Below are 4,981 nucleotides of genomic sequence, written 5' to 3'. Positions count from 1 at the left end.
TTAAAAGTTTAGATGATGGGGGAGAAAGAAAAAGAAAAGAAGACATGAAAAAAAGGAAAGAAGGGGGAGAGGACACGAGGAGGAAACCTTCTCTTCATAATCTCTGGGATCTAGTGTTTCCCAAAATATCGAAGGACAAGCAAATCTTATTGGCATGACTCCTTCTTCGTCAGTTAGCCCACTTAGTAATGTCCAGGGAATAGCGCCCATAATGATGAATAGATGCCTCCATCATTGTTACTCTCAGAACATGATTTCGTGACGCAAGTCAAGTGACACACGTGTATGGACTCTGCAGCTTTTGCCTGGATTTGCAGCCTGGTTTTAGCGTACTTGTAACTGTAAGTATCAAATTGAATTTTGCTTGATGGTACTTATAAACAATGGATCATGTAGCTATTGGTATAGACCTGCATACAGTTCGTGAAGTTATGATTATCAACTCCACAGGAAAGCAATCCTATATACATGTAGTGCATGAAGCTCTTGGGAGCATTTTATGAACAGTTTTTGTCTGAGAAGTTAGATATTTCATTGATTTTGCTTAATAACTGAGAAGCGCATGGAGTTCCTGTGATAAATGTCAGATAATACATACTTTTTCAGATTTAGAAACCATTCTGCAACTGCAAGTCCTCCATGAAATAATCCCAAGGTTTCGTGTGAACAGGGAATTGCTTCTGAGTCAAGTTCACATTGAAGATAATCTTTCAAATGTGATCAGGGCAGGGCTTGAAGTGGATTTGTGGCTAGCAGTCAATGGCCCTAATCTGACTCATATTTTGATTGGGTTAAACCTTGGAGGGTGTACCTAAAAGTGATGTTTATATTTCACAAGCCCAATAAGTGCTTGCTTCCATACCAGGGAACCCTCCCTTTTATTGCCTAAACTCTAGGACCTACCTGTCTCATATTCAGAGGAAAGTTTATATGAAAGTCTGTCATGACTTACTGACTTTACAAGAGAGTGAAGGTTAAGTTTTTGACTTCTGGGCAGTTCCATAAAATAGTAAACCTTTTGGTCAAAATTTCAAAATCCTACAAACAGAACAAATTAGGTATCACTTGAAAGCTAAGACACTGAAATGTATAAATCTGAAAGAAATAATTTCAAACAATGTATCGTTTCATTTTGGCAAGGCATTGAAGTCACCATAGCAACAAACTAAAATGTTCCTTATTTTAAAAGGTCAAGTTTGCAACAATTTTTAAAGCTTTTAAAAGCTTTGAAATGATCAAAGTTGAATGTTGTCCAAGTTGTTATTATGTCAGGTTTCTAAAAAATAAGTTAGGTTTTTTCTATTGTTCTTATATTTTTTAAACCAAATATATTAAAAGCAGGCACTTTCACATGTACGTCCGACCCCCTTTCACATACACTTTATTTCTTACAAGCAAAACAAAAGCAGATAAATTTTCCCAAAGTCAGATGCAAAGCAAGCTTGGTTTGTTTAATATATATGCCAGAAGGTAGCTCACCACTAGTCCAGGATTTCAAGTTAAGTGGGGTTCGGACGTACAACTTTTTTGTACGTCCGACCCCCTGTACGTCCGACCCCTTTGAAACTTTTTTTTTATGAAGTAATCTTTCACTGCTCAGATGTTTTTGCAAAAGTTTAATATCATAACATCTTTTACTCTTATCAATCTTTCAAAATTGAATACAAATTTCAATTTCAATCTAGTTTAAAATGACCTTTTTTGTATTTTTTTTACCCAACAAATAGTGGGGGCAAAATTCACCTCCATCTTTAATATTTTGCATGATAGTTCTTTAACACACCTTGATATCGCTGTAAAGTTTTATTGGTTTTTTCATTGAAATCTTCCACAAGTTTTGAGACCAATTTCACAAAGAATAAGATTTTTAAATGATGATATCATCTTCAAGAAATGGTGATTTATTTGTGTTTTGTGTGCATATTCAATGGAAACTGCCTTCCTTCATCTCAAATTATCACATAACTTACTGAATTTAGTGGTAATTATGACTGAATAATAGCCTGCAGTAAATTAAAAAAGAAAATCAAAATAAAAAACCTACAATACATGAGAAATTAAATAAACAAAGAAGTTCCATATAAAAGAAGAAATTGCCACTTCTCCTCAATCTCAGGTACAGTAATTGCCCCTCTATGGTAAATAGATCTGCCCATTTGCTATAATAATACATGGATGTCTAGACTATTCTACTTTTGCCTATAGGGGTGTAAGTTATGAAAATGTGAAGAGTTATTCATTTAATTTTGACTTGTTCTCATTTCTTTTTTTCTGCATCAACCTTGTTTAAACTTGGTACAAATGATCCTTGGTTGATACCATGTGTGTGTTGATGAGGTCAAAGGTCATCTAGGGGTCAAAAGGTTAAAAGATAAGAGGCCATTCAGTCATTTTTTGAAGACTTTGTTTAAATCATTTTTTTTTTGTTTGCATCAATATTGTTCAAACTTGAAACACAAAATCAGTGGGTAATACAATTTTTTGGTTGATGAAGATGATAATTTCTAAGGTCATTTAGGGGTCAAAAGGTCACTTTTGATCATTTTGTTATTTCAAGGTCAATTGTTCAAGCTCTCAAGGGGTCAAAAGTTAACTTTTGATACCGGTAGTTTTTTATGTGTATTGTATTCAAATGTATTCAAACTTGGAACAAATTATCAGTGGGTAGTACAACATATTTGTTAAAGAGGATGGAGAGGTCAAATGTCATCTAGGTGTAAAAATGTCAAATGACATATTTTTGCATTAATTTTGCCCAAACTTGGAACAAAACGATCAGTGGGGAAAATTGCATGTGTTCTTAAGAATGGAGAGATCAAAGGTCATCTAGGGGTCAAAAGGTCATATTGCATGTTTTGTTGATTGCAACATCAGGGAAGACTCATGGTTCATAACCCACCTTATTCAAACATAGTTTGTAACAGGACAAGTTTTTTAATGTTGAAGAAATTCTTTGTCAAGTCTTTTGCAAACCATTAAAAAAGATACATTTTACTTGAAGTTTAACAGTAAAAAATATCCTGCATTGTGTGAATAGTTGAGTTGTTTCATTATTGATGTGATCTAAAAATGTAGATATCAAAATGGAAACAGTTTAAACCCACTGACTCATTTGTAATAAATATGAGGAGCAATTTGCTTGACTGTGAGAAAAATCAGTATGGGGTCGGACGTACACTGCCTGAATGCATGTCAACTTTAATCAAGCATAACTCTTCACCAGCATCAGATTCATTTGTTAATTCCGTCTTATGTGAAAGACAACTAACCAAACAGTATGTATATTTAAAAAAATCCAGTTTAGAATGTCTATGTTTTGTGTAACTGATCTTCGAAGGGGGTCGGACGTACAGTGTGCAAATATTTTGCACAATGTACGTCTGACCCCTTCAAAGTGTACGTCCGACCCCAAATAGATCAGCCTGTAACTAAAACAAGGCAATGCCTATCAATTTCTTTGCTTCATTTCTTTTAAGATTCATCCTTTAGCTAACAGCTCATATTACAATTTTAGTACCTGCATCACAAAAATCACAGAGATTTTGACATGAACTCTAAAAGCATAAAACCTGTTTTCGTCTGATGTACGTCCGACCCCTCACATTTTTGCCCATATTTTCTATTCTTCATATTGCAGCCTATTCCTGTCATGGTGTAATGATAACCTAGGTAACGTGTTGTGATATACTAAAAAAAATAAAACACTGCTATCAAATCAAAGGAGATACAGCTCATAAATGTGTCCGAATGTACGTCCGACCTTTATGGAATGACCCTTCTCTTAAAAGAGCAAATGCAATATAAGCAGAAGACAGAATGATTCAAAATTTAGTACATGTCTTGCATGCATTGTTCATGTAGTCCTATATGAAGTTTATGAAGAAAAAAGTGTTCAAAACTGACTCACATTATCATAAACTTTTATAATGTTCCTGTGACTTCAAGTTCATATGCGATAAACAAGCCATTATTGTATCATTCACGTGGCAGTAATCTATAGATCTTGGGTTGTTTCGTGTATTAAGCAAAGCGTGCAAATTTAAAACAATACCAATTGAATTTTGTTTCAATATCTCTCGGATGAATGTGCTTTATGGGAGGAACTGAGAGGATACCAGTAGACTTCCTCAACAATTTCCTTTCAACTTTCTGCCACCTGACCAATCCCTCTGTTTCACTCATATGAAGAGCTCTTTGCAAACGTGTGAAACTGTGAAAACTATTATGATTTTAAAATTGATATCCTTCCATTTTCTACTTCCTCCATTTTTATTCTTTCAAGCTTTCTCCCAGTCCTTTGTTACCACTCTTTCCATTTTTTTTTCAATTTTTAAGTTAAAGATATTATGTTCTTTGTATATACACTTAATCTTAGGTCAGTGGAAATTACCAGCTTCAAAATGTACTTTGTTATCAAAATGTGTTCAAATTTCAAACTGTATTCAGAATTATTTGCTTTAATATCAGAAAAATAACTTGAAAGTTCCACCTGAAAGTAAGATTTGTTTTGATTTTTGAATGAAAACATTTCAACTTCTCAAGTAGAAAATTAGTTCGGCCATTATAATAATAATTTACTTGCAAGCCTTGCCAAGTCAGTCTCAAGACAATGTATGAGAATGAAAGTGAAATAAAAGAAAGTCCCATTAATTATCATCCATCATTGCAAATGATGATAGATGATATTTGATTATTATTTCCGAAAGAGAAACTTGAAGCGTAATTTATGCATAAATGCTGATTCATTTAGGTTTATACTTGTATTTTTTATGATATTCTTTCATATGTTGATACCAAGGATAAAAATATATTCCAAGAATGTTTAAGAAAAATGTTGCTAAGCATTTATAGGGCAATTCCATAAATTATGTATGTCTGACCCCCTATATGTGGGACCTTCATGAAATTTTTGTCTCCGATTTTTTTTTGACAGTCTGTAATGTTCTCTAAAATGGGGGTCGGACATATGACAAGGTTGATC

The 4,981-nt window shown here is 33.7% G+C and overlaps 1 long non-coding RNA gene across 1 annotated transcript; it reads right to left on the bottom strand.

The window, feature by feature from the left end:
• Positions 1-1,540: 1,540 nt before the first annotated feature.
• LOC121413507 lies at positions 1,541-3,689 on the bottom strand. The gene is made up of 2 exons (XR_005969748.1): positions 3,386-3,689; positions 1,541-3,329 (listed from the first exon to the last, which is right to left on the bottom strand). It is a non-coding gene; the product is annotated as an uncharacterized LOC121413507 (long non-coding RNA).
• Positions 3,690-4,981: the final 1,292 nt, after the last annotated feature.

Source organism: Lytechinus variegatus, chromosome 4 (genome assembly GCF_018143015.1).
Source record: "Lytechinus variegatus isolate NC3 chromosome 4, Lvar_3.0, whole genome shotgun sequence".
NCBI classification, from domain to species: domain Eukaryota; kingdom Metazoa; phylum Echinodermata; class Echinoidea; order Temnopleuroida; family Toxopneustidae; genus Lytechinus; species Lytechinus variegatus.
Note: the sequence above shows the minus strand (reverse complement) of the source record. Positions and strands in the feature narration are given on the sequence as shown.